At 40.7% G+C, this 22,411-nt stretch overlaps 1 protein-coding gene across 18 annotated transcripts in view; it reads right to left on the bottom strand.

The window, feature by feature from the left end:
* Positions 1-22,411, bottom strand: part of LOC108624066 (rap guanine nucleotide exchange factor) — a 108,962-nt gene that overhangs the window by 38,020 nt on the left and 48,531 nt on the right. For 9 of the 18 annotated variants that reach the window (XR_003389039.1, XR_003389040.1, XM_026812701.1 and 6 more), the window contains exon 1: positions 2,005-2,431. The exons of 1 other annotated variant lie outside the window; for it this stretch is intronic. The gene's annotated coding sequence lies outside the window, so the exon portion shown is untranslated. 8 more of the 18 variants (XM_026812680.1, XM_026812689.1, XM_026812668.1 and 5 more) reach the window with 6 other exon arrangements.

The raw sequence follows: 22,411 nt of genomic DNA, 5'->3' as shown, positions 1-22,411 counted from the left end.
TCAAGTAAAAGTTGTAAATGATATTATTACCTATGAAAAATTTGAAATCACTATAATTTTAGCTTTTTAATAGTAATAGGAATCTATAATAACAAATTCAACATGCCAGCATTGTTTAAGTATATGTATAGCGTATAAATCCTTAAACAACTGTGTAAGCATAAAATAGTCTATTCAATCGAAAAAACGTTCTCTATTCTACCATGGATTGGAAAATTTCAACAAAAAAAGACTGACGAACATTATTTCCGAGCTTCTAATCACAAAGAGCATTGATAACGTGTTCGTCATACGCTTTTGAAATCGGACATAGCAAGGATTTATCCGGCAACCAATTGCGTAGTTTTAACCCCTGAAATTCCTGTATCCCTCGGAGGAAATTACGTACCGAAAGATTAATTGCAAAACGATGAGCGAGTTTCGTCGTTTTAAATTATTTCATCATTTATACGTTCCGATCATCAAAGGGACTGGTTTCTACGCAAACGATTTCCACCAATTTATTGTGATTTCAACGAATTGAATTAAAGGTGTAACGCAGATCAAATATTTTGTCCCGAAGCGAAAAGGTCAATAAAGAGAATTATTAATACCCCGGCGTACATCGCGTACGTCGTGATTCGTAATTGTTTTACTCCTGACGAGGACAAACAAAAAATACTTTCATACATCGCACTGCACTAATTGGAGTAATGATGTTCGCGCAATTAATCACAACTCCTGCCGCACTGTTTGACGAAGCGAAAGAATTTAACTCTCGCTTAATGAATCCGTATTGCGCAAGCTGTGTATAGAACAAACTGACCTGAATTATTTTTCGCGAGAGCCGAGTAAAAGTGGCTGAACGCTAGGAAAGTACCTGAGGAATTTACTGTGTGAAAGAAAAGTGGTCACGAGTCGTAATACCGTTTAGGATCCGAGGGAAAGTTGAGAAATGATTTTCTAATTGCAGGACGATGAGCGATTAAGGAAAGCAGGAATGCAGAGTTCACGTGCGACTCGAAACGGCCATAAGAGATTACTGTAGCAACGAAAGGTACGTTTAGAATCATATCCACGTTCCTCTTTCAAATTACATTGAGCTACTGTTTATTGTCTGTAAACATTGTTGCAAAAACAGGGCGGAAATTGTCAGTCGCGTTTAGCCGAGGATAATGATTTTCGTCTACAGTCGCAGCCTGTTATAAAACACATATTGCGAGTATTGCGTAACTGTGGAGCTGTTTCCGGAACGCGAAACGTTGAAAATACAGTGGCGGATTTGCGAGCAGTGTTCGCGATAATAAAAGGGTCGATTAGATACGTGCGATTAATTAGGCCGTTGTATAAACTAGTCCAAGAACGCAGAGGAGATAAAATCCAAGGCACTCGATACGACCGACTCTTTAACATCTTTATGCCTTGACAACATTTTTCTATATAATCAATCTTCAGAGAGTGCTTTCTCATCGGGCGAACTTTTAATTCCGACGTTAACTTGTTAGTCAAGATAGATCGTTTGAGGGATGATCGATGAATAATCAGGAAGAACGTAACCCCCTTACCAACTATTCTTTTATACTCTTTTTTTTTAAAAGGATCACATTGAAATATTCAGTCAGTTTGATATTCTGCATCATTTTCTACAATACACGCATCGTTTATAATTCGCTGTCTACTAATCACATCAGGATTTACCAAAAAGATGCTCGCAACCCTTACATACAATGATGACCACGTTTTTTTATTCACTTTCGAACATTTTCCACTTACCTACACGCGATCGCACGAGACGACCCTTGCGAAGAAGATACGATAATTACCCGATTGAAATCGCGAATCGCGTCGTAAATATAAAAAATAGGAACGATTCCTCTCGGTTACATAATATAGACGCGGGGGACTTGGAGCGCCGGTGGTAGAAATTAATGACTTTTAATGGAGCAACGAGTCTCATATGCGAACTGAACGTTCGATGGGAATGAAAATAGGAATAATAGACTCTGAATAATAAATGGCGAATACCTCGGCTCGAAAAGATTCATCTAACGTGCGCCAGTTAAGCCGAGGGTTAAAATCACGGGACTCATCCCTCTTGCCTCCTCTCCGATATACTGCGGTATTATAAATATAATCTGAGAAAACGACGATCGATCACACAGAAGGCTGGTTCACGGATGTCGCGCACGAAATATTACGTGTATAAAACCTGTGCAGCTGCCAGGGTAATCCACAGATGATTGCACTTCTCCACAACAACATCAACAACGGGGTTTAAATCACGCACCAAGTAAAAAGGACCGCGCACGAGAGACGAGACCGTGGGGCACGGGCACGTGGATGTTACGAGGTATAAACGACGAGTAAAAAAAAAAATGCGAATTCACAGCCCCCGGAGTAAACGGAAACGCGACGACGGGATGATTCTTTCAGCCCTGAAACGCGCACCGCGGCGTCTGAATACAAACTGCCATCGTCAGCCCGCGCCGCGGACGAACGCACGACGATCACGACGCCAGCGCCTCCGATGACCGTCTTTCATACTAGTCATTAAAAGGATCACATTGAAATATTCAGTCAGTTTGATATTCTGCATCATTTTCTACAATACACGCATCGTTTATAATTCGCTGTCTACTAATCACATCAGGATTTACCAAAAAGATGCTCGCAACCCTTACATACAATGATGACCACGTTTTTTTATTCACTTTCGAACATTTTCCACTTACCTACACGCGATCGCACGAGACGACCCTTGCGAAGAAGATACGATAATTACCCGATTGAAATCGCGAATCGCGTCGTAAATATAAAAAATAGGAACGATTCCTCTCGGTTACATAATATAGACGCGGGGGACTTGGAGCGCCGGTGGTAGAAATTAATGACTTTTAATGGAGCAACGAGTCTCATATGCGAACTGAACGTTCGATGGGAATGAAAATAGGAATAATAGACTCTGAATAATAAATGGCGAATACCTCGGCTCGAAAAGATTCATCTAACGTGCGCCAGTTAAGCCGAGGGTTAAAATCACGGGACTCATCCCTCTTGCCTCCTCTCCGATATACTGCGGTATTATAAATATAATCTGAGAAAACGACGATCGATCACACAGAAGGCTGGTTCACGGATGTCGCGCACGAAATATTACGTGTATAAAACCTGTGCAGCTGCCAGGGTAATCCACAGATGATTGCACTTCTCCACAACAACATCAACAACGGGGTTTAAATCACGCACCAAGTAAAAAGGACCGCGCACGAGAGACGAGACCGTGGGGCACGGGCACGTGGATGTTACGAGGTATAAACGACGAGTAAAAAAAAAAATGCGAATTCACAGCCCCCGGAGTAAACGGAAACGCGACGACGGGATGATTCTTTCAGCCCTGAAACGCGCACCGCGGCGTCTGAATACAAACTGCCATCGTCAGCCCGCGCCGCGGACGAACGCACGACGATCACGACGCCAGCGCCTCCGATGACCGTCTTTCATACTAGTCAAATCGTCAAGCCCCCTTTAAACTTTTCTTATTTTTCTTTATCACACAATTTCTGGTAGAACGCCCCCCTCTGTTCAGAAATGGAGCATGTGAATCCTTTGATCAAATTTTATACGGAAATCTGACTGTAGTCCGATTAACGTGAAGCACTTCGATGCACAATTTATTGTATCAAGCTAGACGCTTTTAAAATAGGGCACTACCTTTTTATATTAAGCTCGTTCGGGGGGTGCAGTCGTGTTCGATGCTAAATTAATTATACATAATTATTAAAGTTCAATTTGTTATTATTTCAATTTTCCATGTGCTCAGATTAGTCCTACAAAGGAAAGTTTCCTAATATTGGGAGATTTTTAATTGATCATAGATTGTAAATGATTTCTGATAAGATTCCAGTATTTATTTCACTCCATATTACCTAAACTTATCTACACTTTGTATTAAAAAATGAATTTTTATGCGAACTTAAGAATTTTCTCTGATCCGTAGAAGGATTGTCGTCCTTTGATACTGCACATCGTTTTGTGACGGTAATTAATTATTTGAAATTACTGTGAATCACTGGTCACGTTGTACACTTACGCAAGAGAATTTAACGGGCTTGCGGTAGACCGACGAGAAAGCACAGAAGGCTATCGAGTTACGTAAATGAATAATTGAAGTGATTAATTAGGGCGAGATTCGTCAACCTGCTACTGTACTATTTATCTCTTCCGATAGTGCAAATACACATGTCGAAAGTTCGATGTTTCAATCATTTGCACATGCATCTGCACGTACAATCTGCATATACAGTCTGCAAATGTATCTATACATAGTCTACACGTATTTCCGCGTACGAAACTTGCACATACAATCTGCATATGCATCTCCATATGAATCTGCAGGAAATTGTTAATCAGTAGATTTGCACAAACGTGTATTTCCCTGTTTCCGAGTTTCCAGGAAAATCGTAAAGGGTGGTAAAATAAATCGCTGAACTAGAGGAGCGCAAAGATATTTTCGGCATTGTTCGGACGCCGGGTGAAAGACGTCCGATCCGTAGGGTGAAATATTACTTTCGACAGGCAAAGCCGTGCCTCGGCCCGTGGTTGGGAAAATTTAATAACTCACCGGCACACGGGGACTCGTTCGAGTAGCGGGCGCTCGAGAAGAGGACCGTGGGCGGATGACCAGCGTTCGACACAACGTGCTCGTCGGAAAGAAATGAGGAAAAAAAAAAGCGTGCGGAACGGTACGAGAGCGAAACGAAGCAAAAAGAAAAGAGGAAGGAAGGAAGGAAGGAAGGTGGAGTGGGCGTGAAGGGAGGAGGGTGAGAGGCCCGCTGTCACTGTAGGGAAGGTCGTATGGAAACGAGTAAATTTTCCAGTGCAAATAAAACTTCCGCCGAAAGGGCCCACCGGTCCTCGATTAAACCGGCGAAGGGGAATAAATGAGGCACAGAGCAGAGGTCAAAAGCGAGCGCATCTTTCGATTTCGCGTATCGTATGCAAAAAAATGCAATTTCATTACCGATCTCGATATTGTTTTTCGGTAATAAAAATTCTTCAAACACGATTCCATCACTTTTGGAATCTACGTACAATATGTTAAATGAACTGGTACGAAGGATACAAAGAGTGAAAATAATAGAATCGCGAAACAATCACGTTTCATGGAATGAAACTTTCCTTGGAAAATTGCGTCTCGTTTTTATCTCTCGCTGTACGTTTTTCCACGGTCCCTGTTTGTTTGCCACGGTCTCGCGTGCGCGTAGAAAAATACGTGAACATTGAATACGTAGGTTTGACTCGTCCTCCACGTGGACTAATCGGTGCTGATTTTAACCGCGGCACGAAGCAATTAAAAAACCGATTAACTGAGAATGTTTCGAAAAGTTTTGTTTCACTGCTGTGACGCTTTCCATTTCATTAACGAAGAACCCGTCGGACCGTGTTCGATGCTCCCTTTTTATTCCAAGCATTGTTGTTTTTTTTATTGTCCAGCGAAGCTCTGAGATAAATGAGAAATGAGATTTTTTCTAATGGACGTACGAGCTGGGTAATAACTTTCTTCGTTGAAAATTCTATTGTTGCGCAGAGGATAAAAGGATGGACGAAGAGACCTTCGACGACTAACGGCGGTGAGAGATGGAAACGAAGCAGAACGACGAAGCCACACATAAAAAACAAAATTATTTCCCTACATTTTTTTCTCGACTCACAGTTTCGTCTGCATAAAACATTTCCAACTGTGAAGGCTCAATTATTTTCAGACGAGAGCGCGACGAGCCTCAAGGCCAAGAACACGGACGAAATGAAATTCTTCCGAGCCTACATTTCATTAAAAGACATTAAGAATGCCTCAGGCCGCGCGAATGAAATCGCAATTATGCATGCGCCCGCCCCGCAGCTTAACTTTACAATCCCCGAGTCGAACAAACTCAAAACTGCGTCCCCTATTTTAAATTACTAATAATATGTACTTTCTCGTGCGAACCGTTCTCGCGCTCATTACGACTGAATTTCGATTCTGTTTTTTTCGAACCTTTGAACCACGAAATTACAGAACAGAGTTCGATCAATCATGAAACAGCGAACGAACGAGGAAATACCAATCAATCAATTATATTAAAAGAACGGTGCAGCTAGCTGGAAAAATATGTTCGAAAAGGCAGGAAAGACATTTAACAGTGCTGCGTAAAAGTCAAAGGGTGATTCCTCGACAAGGGACACTACCACAAATTGAGTCTGCGAACAAAAATAGAACCACCCGGCACGAGTTTATCAAAGAAATGTTGATTCGAAAACTTGACGCGCTGCGAAGGGACGTTTCTAAATGCGGAATCGATGCAACGTAGCTTTTTTATTCGACACGCGAGTTTCAACCTCTATCCTGACGCGGTTTCAATCGATACACCTCCAGGCGTAAGCGTGCTCGTTTCGAACGAGCCTCCGTCACGGATACAGGATTCATTATTCCACGACCGGCACCGGTGATTCGTGTCAATCCACGTAATGCTACTGACATCCTGTTTCAATCCAGACTTCGTCCTCTGTCCTACAATCTAAAATAGTCGGACAGTAGAACGGCGTTCTCGATTCCTCACGTTACGCAGATGTAAAAATAATTTACTGAAATTAGCGTATTTAAAAATTGCAATTACTTTTTTCGAATAATATTGTATTATCAAGTCGCACTTAAAAAATCGATAATTTAATCTTGAAATGTTTTAGTAGCCAAGCCCAGAGGTTTAGTAGACTGCATCAGACACACGGCATGGAACAAACCACAGCTGGCGTTAGAATATCACGAGAGCAAATATTATCGCAATCACACCTCTGATTACAGTTTCTTCGTGCCAGGGACAACCTAGCCGCGAAGCAACGCGTTACACCCTACGGCTCTACAACATTTGCGTTACCCAACGTGTCTGCAATTTTTCTAAGTCTATTGATTTTCGTGCTTCTTATTAATACTGCGTCTTTTGAACATTCGTTTTACTCGATAAAAAATATCAATTCTCTGATTCACGTACGAAGTTAAATATTCGATTTTTAAAGCTGATATTATAAATGTTCTATTTGGAATAAAAATGGATAGTTTACTAATTACGGGGAAGGATCATCGTATAGGGTAACCGCTAAAAGGTGGAACGTGGAATAAAACAGCGATGAGGCTTTCCTGTACCTTCGACAGGACGACGTTCCTTAGAAAACGATCCCCCAGCGAGTTCCCTCATTAATGAAGGCTTAATTAGCGTGGCTCGGGTTTTTATCCGAACGATACCCGCTTCCGGTTCCGCTTCCTTGGTCTTCCGCGTCGAGTAAACGAGCGGGAAAGACTCGAATCGGGCCTGGATTGGCCACCGTTTCGACTGGCTGCATTATCTATACTTGGCCAACCGTAATCACAGTGCAACTATCCAATCGATAGCATCTCGAATCCTCCCGTTTAAACCCGATTCCGAATACAAATGCACATTTACCGAATAAATGACATCGTTTAAGNATTATAAATGTTCTATTTGGAATAAAAATAGATAGTTTACTAATTACGGGGAAGGATCATCGTATAGGGTAACCGCTAAAAGGTGGAACGTGGAATAAAACAGCGATGAGGCTTTCCTGTACCTTCGACAGGACGACGTTCCTTAGAAAACGATCCCCCAGCGAGTTCCCTCATTAATGAAGGCTTAATTAGCGTGGCTCGGGTTTTTATCCGAACGATACCCGCTTCCGGTTCCGCTTCCTTGGTCTTCCGCGTCGAGTAAACGAGCGGGAAAGACTCGAATCGGGCCTGGATTGGCCACCGTTTCGACTGGCTGCATTATCTATACTTGGCCAACCGTAATCACAGTGCAACTATCCAATCGATAGCATCTCGAATCCTCCCGTTTAAACCCGATTCCGAATACAAATGCACATTTACCGAATAAATGACATCGTTTAAGATCGTTGAATAATAATAATAATAATAATAATAATAATAATGTAACATTTTGCTACTGTATAATATTTCAGATTTAATTGTAGAAATCTGTTACGATGCAACTCGGTTCTAGTATTATGCACTTCATAATACTTGAGGAATGATTAATATAAAATGAGAAGAAGGAAAAGAAAGAAATGAAATGAAATCTTGTCCCGCGTTCGGGAAAGAGGCTTAAAAGGAATTCTTTTTTCCTCTCCTCTCTTAAGAAAGCCGCTCTTGAATCTACTGATAACAAAAGTTCCATTAGCAGATCCACCTTTACTTTGGCAAAACATCCTCCTCTCAGGAAACAGTGGTAGAAAACGGAACGGGGATGGTAAAAAACGTTGCGCTCCAAATCCTACGTAAAAGAGTCGCGTTTTCGAGATTGGAGATGCAAATGCGAAACGTTCGGTGGCAAGTTCTGCCTTGCGAGATTTGACGACGCTAACAAGCAGACTCAACAAATTTCGATCGCGTCAACAGTGGTATCACATTTGTAGGAAGCAACGTTGTAAATGGAAGTGAGAAAAATGCAAAATACCCATCTAATAATAACACACATTTTCCTCTCTCTTTCTCTCTTTGGGTTCTTCACAGTTTCGCTGTTGAATATCGTTTTCATAAAATTGAGAGCATTTTATATTCATGAAATATTTACTCCTCTCTCGCCGTTGTCTGTATTCATAAAACAACATCCTCGCAATCTTCATGAAACTTTGCTTCCGCACGTACAAAATTCCGCTTTCTTATCTCCCGCACTCCTGAACGATTTTTATTACCCGTTCACGCGAAACAGAGAAATTGTCGCTGTAATAACTCCGAGAGCACACGAGTCCGGGTCCGACGATCTCACATTTCCCATTTAACCTCGGATCGAGGAAGGAACAAGCGATTAGCTCGTTAATAGACACGATCAAGGGGAATGGATAGACGTTATGCCACTCTTTTCACGCCACCCTGCCAGCCTGGCTAATATATACGACGTTCTCCTGTGTATACGGGCGGACGACACGATTTAGACGCCCGAGGGAGGCAAGGGGCAGGCCCCGGTTCGATAAGCCGACACGACATCATGCAGGTACCTACAGTCTCGCTCAGGTGCGATGCTCCCAGAAATATGAAACAATGTGGCGTACGAAATTTCATACGCCAAGTAAGACGAGAGAAATATTAGAATCTCATACGAAATTGCGTTCCCAGTTCTAACACGATTATTAATAAGATATTTCATGTTGGCATAGCAAACGGATAATTATAATTCACCTGACAGAACATAGCGAGCTGTCAATGTCGAATTCTAATAAAAATTGTTTAACACGAGAAAGTATCGGCTGTACTTTAATTACTACGTTTCCCCTGGGCGATTGAATTACCGTAGATCGGAGTGCGGGTTTTCTAAAGAAATTGAGATCGGGTTGTACGCCATCAATTACAGGAACCGATCAATGGGTTAACTATTAAATGGTATTACTCCTGGCCTACGTGGACCGCGTACGTACCGTAGAAAGTGCGAACAATTTCTCTGCACGTAGCTACACCGTATAAAAACGTCTGTTTAAAAGAGTCGCGGAGTTTCGATACCGAGATAATATTGGAAATGTGGATAGCGATTCAATATTTGAACTCCAGATCGTGAAACAAGTGTAGCTTTTTCTCCAGCTGCCGTATTTCTCTTAATAATAATCGACGAGAATTTCCTTCCACTTTATACGAGCACTCGTTTTATTACATAAAGTCACTGCACTTTCGTTTTTTCTTACACCTTTTACACCACCGTTATTTTCTCTTTTTATCGGCTTCCTGGCTCTGGCATTATAAGCAGTGCTTTTTAATATCAACAATAAACGTAACAATGCCTCGATCCGTTAATGCATTAATTGACTGGGAATTGTATTATTAGTTAACGCTGACCAACTGTTCTGTTTTGTTAGAAAGGTGGTGGAATAACAGAGGAACGCGCGAAGCTAATACGATCCCCAAGAGCTTCCTATTCGACCTGTCTACCTGTTTGCCCTCGGGATGTTCGAGATAAATGGAAGAATGAAGCGAGAGAAAATGGGCATCGTGTAACAAATGGCTGGTTCGAACCGATCGTTACACCAAATGCGAGTACTTTCTCTTTTTCATCATTTTCTGACAGAAAATAGTGACTGTCATTATCGCAAACTACATGCTTCACAGTTTGAATTATAAAACTTGCATTAATTTTAATATGAAAAATGTCTACACGACGAAAGCATGTATACTACATAAAATATTGTACTCTATTTTAAATTTCAATAAAAATCCTGATTTTTATATAATAAGAAACGTTTGATTTTATTCAATTCAACCTATATAGGAGAAATGAACTGGAAACAGATTGCGTTCCTGCCACCCTATAAGCCGTCGGCGTTAATTGTCTTAAGGCTTTGTTAAACGGGACGTCAAAGTAGTAATTGTCTATCGACCTTGTGCGTCGATTTCTGCGAATCGACTTGTCGGAATTAAGGTACCAGTAATTGGATCTCCCTTCTGTCTCTGAATTAGTATTTAAAATAAGCTGCAATCCGTTAATGAGATAATTAAAGAATCCGAAGATTAATTATTACAGATACTGGACACCCAATTTAAAAATTAAAGGGAGGAGTAATTGAAATGAACTCCTACAGAAATTCTACTTTAAGACATTCAGTATGATAATTAAGAAATGAAATAGAAAATTATTTAACAGATTCAATATTTTTTATAATGGCATCTTAGATTCAGGAATCCATTTATGAGATAATTAAGGAATCCGAAGATTAATTATTAGAGATACTGGACACACGATTTAAAAATTAAAGGGAGGAGTAATTGAAATGAACTCCTACAGAAATTCTAGTTTAAGACATTCAATATAAATAATTAAGAAATGAAATAGAAAATTATTTAATACAGTCAATATTTTTTATAATGGAATCTTAGAATCAGGAAATAAAATTGATCCAATATTCTATTTCTATCTCGTCTCATACAGCGAGTGACTCACTGTTCAAACAATTTTTATACCAACTATCGATCTCTACTGAAAACCGGGACTTTGTACTACGGTTTGGGAGCAAACTCGCGGGTTCAAAGCAGACGCCGAGGATCGAATCGATCCCCGCGGTTCAAGGGAAAACCGGTAATCGCGTTAGCAAAACGTTTCTCAGTTCGTTAAGCTAATGACCGGTCGGATGGCGATGACGCGTCGCGAGGTTACAGACTAATAACGACGCTGCTCGTTCCCCGATTATGACATCGAGACGTTCGCGCAACGAGGGCAGCGGTAAAGAACAAAAAAAAAGTATCGCCGAGTGAAGGTACGCAACCTGACCAAGTGCACCGGTGCATTGCAATCGGAACGGTGTGTGCAAATTGTAGTCGGTGTTTCCTAACCATCCTTTTTATCATGCAACCGTGAGGAGCAAAAATGCGCTCGCGGTTTTTTTCGACTTTGATGAACTGTCATTCAGCGAAATAAAGGATGCTCATATTAAATCGAGAGGAAGCGAGAGTATTATAAATGAATTTCGATGTATCGCGTGCGATTGATAGTGCTTTTAATTAATCACATTGGATAAATAAACGAGGAGAATTAAATGCTCTCTGTATAAAATAATTCAATAGAAATTCACCATCTCAATATTTATAAAATCGAAATATCAGCTCGATTTTCATTCAATGTGTAAACCCGTAGAAATGAAATACAACGAGGCAAAAGAATCTGCGTGGGTGTATTAATATTTCTTATACATCAGAATCGATATAAAGGTAACTGAATCTGTGTTACGTGTATTTGTCTATGCGTTTCGCAGTGAATGCCGGAGGTGCCAGAGGAGATTATCGACCTGGTCGATGCGACAGCGTCTACTAGCAGAACCATAAGCCAGGACGACGCGCGGTGAGTGTGTACCGTGACAGTACCGTTACGAAAGTGGCATTTTTTCGTCCCCGATACACGTCGGGAAACACGCGAGTCGGAATCGGTTTTTACGAAAGCCGATCGCGGCTTCTCTACGTGTCGTGCAGCTCGCGCCGACGACGCCGTGTCGAATTGAATCGCGTGAACAGACCCGACTAGACAACGATCGCGTGCTTTTTTTCCGACCGGCGAAAGGGAAAAAAAATTCAGTTGGACGATCGTCGAGACGATCTGCATCGCGACCGTCAGAATTCGAATGGACGTCACACAGACATGTAAATTGTGATCTGAATAAAGTGTGAATAAATTATTGAGATAGTTTAAGAATTGTACGAATAAAATTATGTCATTGAATGTCTTTTTCATTCTTTCTGACTTAATCCTGTCCATGTGATTGTGTCCAATGATTGTACAATCCTTTGTTGTATTTTATTATCCGAGACTCTTTAGAAAGAATATAAATAAAGTAGTTCGGATAGATTTAATATGTTTGAACTTTTTTTTAGTACTTACATTAACGGGAATCAAAGACCATTATTCGCATAGAAAATACTTCCGTATGGAAAAAGGTTAACACTCACCTGAAACAGAGAAATGAAAAGGAACATTAATACTAAGCATCGACTAACATTTCGCGACTATCGATGAACGTTATATTTAACTCGCTCCGAATTCAATCATGAAATTAGGACGGGAGAGTTAGTTTATTCAATTATAAACGCGTTATAACTGGCCGGCTGATATAATATAAATTCTCCAGGAAATTTCCGAGTAATTTGCTTCCCACTTTCGATATAACAGAGACCTGTCGATATCAGAGCCACGAAATAACAACCGAAGCGTCGTAAAAAAGGAACCGCAGGAATCCATGATTCAATAGATCATCGCCGACGCGCACCGGAAGCTCTGATGCAAAACAACGATTTTTGAATACGCGTGCAAATTTCAATTTGCAATTCACTTTTCCGTTTTCGCACATGCAAATGGCAGAGACGTCCAGGAGGGAAATAAATCGTACGCGCATGATAAAACAATACTTGGTCGAATTTTTGAACAATGCAAAAAAAAAAGGACTATATAGACTGGTGCAAAAATAATCGCACTATCTATCAATGTTTTCATCGACAGTATCAGCCGGGAGAATGATATCGCAAGGATTCAAAGAAATTCTTCGTAGATTTAATCGTTTAAAGGATATAATAAATGCAATGGGCGTAATAGGTAAACAGGAATTCCTGCGAAGAACGGAGGAAACTGAATCGATGAATCATCGATGAAAACGAACCAGTGGAACGAATTCCATGGACGCGACGCGAGGACGGTCCTCCCCGACGCGGCGCTACAACGTTCCACCCCAGCCGACATTCTGCGTGGCTTTACACGAGAACACCTCTCTCGGCCCCTCGGCCAGAGAGAACAATCCCGTCGGAGCAGAGGCTGAAAGAAGCCCCGGATCGATAAGCCGACGATATGAACAATCTCTAGGAGCAAATTTTCCTTTCAGATACACCGGCGTCGCGGCAAAAACGTCTCTCCTCTCTCTCTCTCCTCGTGGCGCGGCTTTATATCGATGAGAACCACCCCTGGCAGCGATCAACGAGGAAAAAATGAGAGGAGGGCTCTGGCAAAAGGTGAAAAGGAATCCAATCGATAAGTGGCGTGTACGAAAAAGAAGCTTTCATCGAAGGAAGTTAATAAGCCGGATCTCTCTTTCTCTTTTTTTTCTATTTGCTACTCTGACCTTATGCGGGCGAGAAAAATGCCCAACGACCGCGGCAAACTTCCACGGGAGGGTTTTCCATCCCGAGAAGACCGGATATAACCACGTATTACGGCCCACGCAGTTTCCGATATACCGGGTGTACCCCTCAAATCATTCACTACAGACAATCGGAAAATGTTACAGATACTTCGTCAACGTCATTCACTAAGAAAATTATTTTAATAATTACGACATATCTCATAAGTCAAAACTGATTTTATAAATTAAACTACAGATTGTATTGTTGAAAAGAAATAAATAAAATAAACTCAATTATTTTAAGATGCATAATTGGTATTTTTTGTATACTTCAAAGACGATAGATTCATGTTCATGATTACAATGAATGTGTGAATATGCGTAGTCTAACACCTCATGAAAAAATGATATGTATTATAGTGATATCAAAGCACACCCTATATCTGATGCAGAGTCCTTAGTTAGTAGGAAGGCCGAATACAGCGGATGCAGATGGCTAGCACGTGCCCTGCCTCCGATATTAGGCATTTCAGATCGTCCTGCTTCCTTCCACCGAAAAAAGTCGATGAGGAAAAAAGGATCACGTTTTTATAGCTAGCTCTAGCCCATGTAACAGGATCAGAAGATAAGTGCACTTTGTGTCGACTCACCGATCCCATGATTGAGGGACTATGAAACGAAGGTAGGACACATACAGAGTTTCCCTATCCGAGGATCTTCACGTTTCTAAGATTGACTGATTTATAACTTTGGGTACTGTGCATGATACGACTTTAAATGGATTAAAGTACGACGAATACATTTTGTGTAAATTAAATAGCTTGTTACTTTGCAAATATAAATAATATTGAGAAGAAAATCCTGGTATTGGATTAAAGTTTCTTTACCTGAAAACCCCACGGAACTATGATCCATCGAATCTATAAAGTGCAGTAGAGTTTACAAGAAATCCTACTCTGTTCAGCGTGAAAAAAGAGTTTGAAGGGAGGAGTACACCGGATGCCAATAAAAATCGCGAAGTTTCCTCGCGAACGCGCCCTCCCTCCCTTGTCTCGCGCATTGAATTTCGAAACCGAGAGACTTCGAGGGGGTCTCGAGTAGCCGGTAGAACACACCGTCCAAGAATGTGTTTTTTTTTTCCTTCCGTTGAGAGAAGTCCAAAGCCAAAAGCGACGCTGTGAAAAGCGTCTTTGTAAGTGCTCGTCTCGGCAAGAGCGGGGCGATGGACTTTTCTAAAGGCACTCGACGAGCACTCGAACTCGCTGCCACGACGAAGCCCAGGAGCACCTCGTTCCAAGATAAGCTGAACACCTTTCCCTTATTATTTTTAACGTACGCACGTTCCCCGAACAATTTCTTTACCGCAAGAAAAATGCAGAGGAGCGGGACGGATGATCGATGAGGAGAGCGGGTCGATTCAGGGGTTGCTCGAGGGTGAGAGCGTAAGGGTGGCGTCTACTGTCGAGCTCGTGGCTCATGCATCTGGCCTGCAGTATTCTGTTTTATCCCGACGAGGTAAGGGGTTCCACATCGATCGTGGGTACATTTCAGTGCCTCTTACCGACTTGCAGCACTGCAGTACATGCGATGCAATGAGAGAAGCGCACGAACGACGTTAAGAAATTGTAATATAAAAAGTACCGAGACAGGGGCATTTTTAATACCATATCAAAATTATAATATAATTATGGATGACACAGAATTCATATCAAGAATAATAGACAAGACTAAATAAAGTCTGCGAATTAATTAATACATTTATGGTCTTGAAAGACGGTTTAGAACGAGATTGCAAGACAAAATCTTTGTCTTTGGCAGCTAGAAGCTTATTATTAACACGTCCTCCAGATTTCCGTATCAATTACAGTTTCTAGGAACGGAAAGTTATGTATCACTTCTGTGTCGCATGCAGCGCAAATAGGTGTTGTAAAACATGCTACCTCGACTCAATACTGGCTGTCTGAAATAGTATTGCAGAAGTTATTTACGACACACACCGGAGGCGGTATTATAAAATATTAAACGCAGCACAAAATAATTCAGAGTCCCCTAAGTGCATTTCATACTTCATACTATCCGCTTTAATTCAGTGTCTACATTCGTTATCCTTAAGTGACAATAGTTGAATTAAACGAATTTTTCGAAACTGACGTAAATGTATTTTTTTCGTACGAAAACCTGCGGTTCATTTCTGAGCTTTCAGAATTTAATTGTAATTAATGGAATTGAAGATAGGAGGGAACCTATTCAACGAGGAAGGGCCAAGATTTCGTGACGAGGGTTTGCCGAACTGAATGAGTCACTCGATCGAGTCGAGGGAGCAGCAGCGGGTTTGCGAATCGATTTCGATTGTCATTTCCTGGACGAGGAGGGTAAAATCGGAAGAGGTGAACCGAGCGAACAACCCTTCGAACCGGTCCACGGTTCAAGTTCCAGTTCCAGTTTCAGTTTCACCGTTGCCCGTCCAAGGCTGGCATTCCAAGCCCGGTGGACACGTACACCTTCCCACCGAGGAAACCTCGCGCGAGTTGGGTTACAAAGTTCGCGTGCTGCCCATTATAGCACCAGAGCCAAGAGAACAAATTCATGTTATCGATACATCGTTCGATTCCAAGTTTCATCGACAAAATTCAAGTTTTCTCTAATACGTCTTTGGACGAAATTTTAATACCAAATTCCGATTAATTAAACATGAGTTTCTTATTATTTTTAATCGTCGACTGAATTATGAATATGAATTAGCAGTTTCTTGTTAGGAAGCTAAGAAATCTTGTATTCTCTTTTATAAAAATTTCTCCACTCTGTGGAATAATTCATATCAAGAATAATAGACAAGACTAAATAAAGTCTGCGAATTAATTAATACATTTATGGTCTTGAAAGACGGTTTAGAACGAGATTGCAAGACAAAATCTTTGTCTTTGGCAGCTAGAAGCTTATTATTAACACGTCCTCCAGATTTCCGTATCAATTACAGTTTCTAGGAACGGAAAGTTATGTATCACTTCTGTGTCGCATGCAGCGCAAATAGGTGTTGTAAAACATGCTACCTCGACTCAATACTGGCTGTCTGAAATAGTATTGCAGAAGTTATTTACGACACACACCGGAGGCGGTATTATAAAATATTAAACGCAGCACAAAATAATTCAGAGTCCCCTAAGTGCATTTCATACTTCATACTATCCGCTTTAATTCAGTGTCTACATTCGTTATCCTTAAGTGACAATAGTTGAATTAAACGAATTTTTCGAAACTGACGTAAATGTATTTTTTTCGTACGAAAACCTGCGGTTCATTTCTGAGCTTTCAGAATTTAATTGTAATTAATGGAATTGAAGATAGGAGGGAACCTATTCAACGAGGAAGGGCCAAGATTTCGTGACGAGGGTTTGCCGAACTGAATGAGTCACTCGATCGAGTCGAGGGAGCAGCAGCGGGTTTGCGAATCGATTTCGATTGTCATTTCCTGGACGAGGAGGGTAAAATCGGAAGAGGTGAACCGAGCGAACAACCCTTCGAACCGGTCCACGGTTCAAGTTCCAGTTCCAGTTTCAGTTTCACCGTTGCCCGTCCAAGGCTGGCATTCCAAGCCCGGTGGACACGTACACCTTCCCACCGAGGAAACCTCGCGCGAGTTGGGTTACAAAGTTCGCGTGCTGCCCATTATAGCACCAGAGCCAAGAGAACAAATTCATGTTATCGATACATCGTTCGATTCCAAGTTTCATCGACAAAATTCAAGTTTTCTCTAATACGTCTTTGGACGAAATTTTAATACCAAATTCCGATTAATTAAACATGAGTTTCTTATTATTTTTAATCGTCGACTGAATTATGAATATGAATTAGCAGTTTCTTGTTAGGAAGCTAAGAAATCTTGTATTCTCTTTTATAAAAATTTCTCCACTCTGTGGAATAACCATTGCCGTAGTCTTAAATGGTCGGCGGCCATTCGTGGTTCGATTCCAGCTATGTTTGCGGTAAACGTTGCAGGAGGCTTCGCAGCATCGAAGGGACAAGAGAGCAGCGGAGAGCAACAAACGCAATAAGTCGCTGGCTACTTTCTAGCCTGCGGCCTCCTGGCCACCGCGCCTGTGCACCTTTCTCGGCCATCGAGAAACTCTCCTGCAGGTTCCTGGACGTGCCTCGCGTGTACGCTGCAGCACGCTGTCCTCCTCGTCACGATTCATCGGCTGCCTTTCGCGCAATCCTCGATCCATTGCTCTCGCAGATATACACCGCGCTTATTTCGTTTTATAAATAATTAGGAAATCGTTGCAGCAATATAGGTTCACAGAAAATTTGAAATTTCTTCAATGCGTGACGCTCCAATTAATTTAATTAGCATAACAGGTCGAACGCTACTGGCGAAAATTTTATATTATCTTTGCCAGAGTGCAATACGCAATTCTTCAATTCTATTTTATTATACTCAGTTTTCTGTGCAGCAATGTTATCTGCTCTTGTTTTTTATCCACCATTTTCTGCAATCAAGCTGTGTATTTGATTATCTGATGAAGAGTGAAGAGCAGATGAACGGGCTATCAGGCCGTCGGAGCGCAAAACAACTCGCGTGGGAATTTAAAAATGAGTTCAAGGGTTCGTCGAAAGTAGAACGAGCGAATGTCACTTCCAGTTCTGGAAGCTTGACACACATCCGGAGAGGGGAATTTGATAGAGACTATCTTACGTCGATTACGGACTCTCGATATTTATCAACGACCAACAGAGATTGCAATTTTTGCGTCGTCTCGATTCTTGCAATTTTAAAGTGCAAGTCAGCGAGATAAGAAGAAGAACGTATATACTCCCGTGAATGATTTTGTCAATGTTTTATGACGCAGAACTCCCACGCGTATCTCTTGACATTTAAGGGCTTCTGGTTCGTAAAATAAAACGATTGCGTCCTGTCTAATTACGCTAAATCGATATTTAATTTGCGTATGGCATTGCGTAAGCAAAGTTCACTTGTTTTTGTCGCAATTAATATCCATCGCCGTTATTACCATAATGTAATTGGCTAATTGCGAAAATTGATTTGCACGTTTCATAATACTGTTGACGAAGTATTTTTATGAAATAGTATTTCTTTCAGAATATTTTAGATCCTCATTGACATAATTGCGCCGGAATCTCTGGGCACTGTCCCCCCATTCGACGATCAAATCCCGTAACAATTTTTCGTATTTTCAACGATTACATAAATAATCGTAACGGCAGGTCAATTTCCGGTGATAGGACGTCGAACAACGGGCATTATTCACCGAGGCACGGGTTCTGGCTGATTTAACGCAATTAAACGAGCACGAAGCCTGCCCGTAACTTCATTAACAAAGACTATTCATCAGAATGGGGACGACTGCTTTCACGGAATCGGGAAACGCTATCAGCGTTGTCAACTTATTTCCAATTACCTTGCATTATACTTGGAAACGATGCACTGTACATCAAGCAAAACGTGTTCTACAGATTTCCAAACACTGGCCAAAGCATTGGTTGAGTTAATTAAAAAGTTTCAGCTGGAAATATTTAAATTCTTTTATTGCTAACCGAGTTTTAGCTCGACGGAGTAAAAAATTCTTGAATTAATGATGATCTCAAAGTGCAGTTCTTGTACTTTTATTACTGGTTGACTTTACTGCGAAGGTTCAGTCGGATAAAGTAAAAGATTCTTATCTTAATGAAGTAATTTCTTTAATTTTATTACTGGACAATTTTAATATAAACTTTCAACTGAATTAAGTAACGGATTCTTACATTACTTAAAGATACTAATGAATTTCGTGTAGCAAGGTAATACAAGAAGAATCTCTATTAGCTTGATAAAACGAGTGAGTCGTGAAATCAAAGAGGAAACGTATCTGACCTATAAAACTCATAGGCGACGCATTTAATACTTTTTCGCTAGTACGAATTTAACATCGTGAACGAATTCTGTGTTGGAAATCTGCTGCGTGCTCGTAGAACCGGTATAGGAGTCGGCAGCCGCAAAAGGCAGTTTATGAAAAGCGTAGGAGAGACCCTGGCTCGTGGAACGAAATTAGGGGCGACATTCATCCTACTTTCCTTAGCTGCGAACGTGCCCAGTGAAAAACGAGAGGAGGGAAGAACCGTAGAGTCGGGACGTGACTACCTCGCCCAGTTTCACGATCTCGAATGCATATTTGATGCTCGACCGCGATGATACGATTACGCCGTTACCATGCAAAAGTAATAAAGCACTTTTCCAGCCAGAACGTGAAATATATTCACCGGATGAGATCATCGTGAAGCCTGTTGCCACTGAGGCAAATTCCGATTTTCTCAACCAACCACTGACTTTACTGATTCCTTTATTTTGACATTAATCTTGGGAATTTGTATTCTCATACCGAAAGAAGCTTAACATTGAGAAAATTTATACATGCATGCTAATATACCTTTTAAACCTGTTTTGTTACAGAAAGTCGTAAGTTAAAAATTACTGCTTTCTAAATCTGAATTACTGGATTGCCATCGATCTTGTTAAGAGTACTTGCAGTAATCGTATAATACTTAAGGAGGAGTATAATTACGAGATGATATAGCGAGATAAGAAAGACTACTTTATGGGAAGGAGCTGATACAATAGAGGCAAGGCATGAACACTCGTTACACTTTCCAAGATATATATAAACCGCCTACCGCCGCCTCTATTCGAGGCTTTCGTTTGCTCTAAAGCGAGTTCGATCGATCCTGGTGCGACCCCGACTTTCCTTTCCTCTAGCCCCAGCCGTGTCCTCCGTGAACGGAGCGATTTTCCAGTCCTATTCACGGTGGCTGTCGCGACGAAACCACCGTGAAACAACGAGAGAAGAAAAAAGAAAAAAAAAGGAAGAAGCAACGATCGAAGTGACATTTCCATAGCAATGACAGCGATTCTTGCATTAACGAGAACACGATATAGAGGACAGTGTCGGAATATGATACGCAGGAGGAAGGGAATCGATCTCGCAGTGCTCCATTTGGATTTTTGCTTTCAAAGAGTATACGACTGGCTGCTAGTGAGAAAAACAAGCAATTCTAGAAACCAAATTAAGGCAGAATAAAAAGAATTGCGTGGATATTGCAATTTCTTAATTAAAACGAATTAACAGTCTCTGACTTAAAAATAAATTCGACAGAACATTTTATAGAAAATCGTGATATCAGTTTAAAAAATGTGATTTACATTTTCCTTTATCACGAAACGTGCATTCAGCTTTTAATATTTTGAATAGTTTTACACGTTACAGGCAGACGTGTATAATTTATGCACATTCAATTTTCTCGCATATGCATAAAATTGACAGTGCTGATAACTCCGTGCTCTCCGCAGACTCGTCGGCTTTTGTGCAAAAATGAAACACCTACTATATCGGTTTGAAAAATGTGTTTTGAGTAAACATTTAAATAATGAAATATTCATTCGGCTTCTGATATTCCAAACAGTTTTATATATTTATAATGTTCGCACATTCAATTCTCTTATGCATGAAGTCTAGTCGACGTACGATAATTCAACTGAGTGCATTCTGCACGTTGGCCTGTTCCCTTCTCTCGGAGTTACGCTAGAATTGTGATAGTCAGCTGACTAACGCACCGTGACCTGGTCTTTGACGTTCAATTTTCAGAGCATCGAAATTACCTGCATAACGCCTCCTAGATTGCTGTAATGCGTTACCGTTCGGCAAATTATACCTCCTGCTTCCGTCAGTGGAATATCGTTTATGTATCAAGCATTTAGTTCTGGTATACTGGAAGACCTATCGACTAATATAATTGCAATTTCTTAATTAAAACGAATTAACAGTCTCTGACTTAAAAATAAATTCGACAGAACATTTTATAGAAAATCGTGATATCAGTTTAAAAAATGTGATTTACATTTTCCTTTATCACGAAACGTGCATTCAGCTTTTAATATTTTGAATAGTTTTACACGTTACAGGCAGACGTGTATAATTTATGCACATTCAATTTTCTCGCATATGCATAAAATTGACAGTGCTGATAACTCCGTGCTCTCCGCAGACTCGTCGGCTTTTGTGCAAAAATGAAACACCTACTATATCGGTTTGAAAAATGTGTTTTGAGTAAACATTTAAATAATGAAATATTCATTCGGCTTCTGATATTCCAAACAGTTTTATATATTTATAATGTTCGCACATTCAATTCTCTTATGCATGAAGTCTAGTCGACGTACGATAATTCAACTGAGTGCATTCTGCACGTTGGCCTGTTCCCTTCTCTCGGAGTTACGCTAGAATTGTGATAGTCAGCTGACTAACGCACCGTGACCTGGTCTTTGACGTTCAATTTTCAGAGCATCGAAATTACCTGCATAACGCCTCCTAGATTGCTGTAATGCGTTACCGTTCGGCAAATTATACCTCCTGCTTCCGTCAGTGGAATATCGTTTATGTATCAAGCATTTAGTTCTGGTATACTGGAAGACCTATCGACTAATATATGTATTTTTCTATCTCGTGAGGCTCTAACGGTACCAAATTAATGAATCGATTCTAATTTTCATATTAAAATGACTTCGACAGACAGAACGCCATGCATAATTTATAGTTGTCATGATTTATTTGGAATTTGCAGAGTAATCTTAGTAAAAGTAAAAATGATAATATATTTAAAAAAAAATAAAATGTATCGAGTAAATGAAGAAACTGAAGAAGGATTCCACTACTACTCTACACTAACGAATTTAATTGGTTACGTAAGAACTAATCCTTCGGTATCACCCAAGAAAGTGTGAACCAAGCAGTCCTCGCGCTCTCTATACGCCTAA

Source organism: Ceratina calcarata, unplaced genomic scaffold (genome assembly GCF_001652005.2).
Source record: "Ceratina calcarata isolate Rehan_Ccalc_2016 unplaced genomic scaffold, ASM165200v1 scaffold115.2, whole genome shotgun sequence".
Lineage (NCBI taxonomy): Eukaryota > Metazoa > Arthropoda > Insecta > Hymenoptera > Apidae > Ceratina > Ceratina calcarata.
Note: the sequence above shows the minus strand (reverse complement) of the source record. Positions and strands in the feature narration are given on the sequence as shown.